This window comes from Mastomys coucha, unplaced genomic scaffold (assembly GCF_008632895.1).
Source record: "Mastomys coucha isolate ucsf_1 unplaced genomic scaffold, UCSF_Mcou_1 pScaffold5, whole genome shotgun sequence".
In the NCBI taxonomy this organism is placed as follows: Eukaryota; Metazoa; Chordata; class Mammalia; order Rodentia; family Muridae; genus Mastomys; species Mastomys coucha.
Window position 1 is genome coordinate 22274904 of NW_022196911.1, and position 1246 is coordinate 22276149.

Sequence of the window (1246 nt, forward strand, 5' to 3'; positions counted from 1 at the left end):
TGTATCATTTTCGCTTTTTTTTTTTTATGTCTTTATGTGGTTTTGCATTGTCCATGATAGAATTGTATTGATTTTAGCTCTTAACTTTTCCAACATTGATATGAAATTTCAATTTGAATTCCAGCCTGTATTGCTGAGACAGAAACTCAGAGACCAGCAAGAAGAATGAATGCTTCTCTGGTAAATGCTCCCCAGGTCAGTGTCCTGACTGCATTCCTTTGAAAATTCTTTTTATTATTTAAACTCTTCCAGATGTTGGTTCTCTACCTATGATAATATTATCTAAAGTGTTCATTTTCTATGGTTTAATCTTTGTTCTTCTCCAATAACCAAAATTAACTCTTTAGGTTTTTCATTAATGATAGGACTAGCACAGCCTTGCCTGATTATGTTTTCACTGGATGTTATACTGTGAGGACCTAAATTGCCAAGGACTGAAATCTGCAGTTCTGAAAGACAATGCATTGTAAAAGATGTTCCAAAAATATATTTATGACCAATTTCTGCATTAAATGGACCAGCATCCTTTAATATTAGTAGGGAAGGAAGGTCTCCTGTGCCATATATATTGCATTTCAGAAATACTCGTGTTTTCAGAAATAACCTTGTGAATTTGTGTCCGTACATACATGTACAGTGACATCCCTGTGCAATATATGGAAGGGTAGAACTTATTGAAGAGTAGAATTAGGATACACTCACTGTCTTGAATTCTGATAGTAAATATTTCAGCTCCCTACAGGCACAGATGATGGAAGGAATATCTGGCTTTCTCTTGCAATAACATAGATGTGTTCTAAGGTTGATGCAGATTTCAGTAATCTGGTATCTATCTCATTTTGGCATTTTATGTCACACAGTGACAATGGTTTTGTTTTGACACTTGAAATCTCTCTTGGGAGACATACTGCCCAGTCTCAGTGTGGTGGTTTGAATATGCTTGTCCCAGGGAATGGCTTTGTTAGAGTAGGTGTGGCCTTGTCAGGCGAAGTGTGTTACTGTGCAGGGTGGGCCTTGATACTCTTCTCCTGGTTGCCTGAAGTCAGTTTGCTGTTGAGTTCCTTTGGATGAATATATAGAACTCTCAACCTCCTTCAGCGCTGTCTTAGTTAGGGTTTTACTGCTGCGAACAGACCCCATGACCAAGGCAACTCTTATAAGGACAACATTTAATTATAGCTGGCTTACAGGTTTAGAGGTTCAGTTCATTATCATCAAGGCAGGAACATGCCAGCATCCAGGCAGG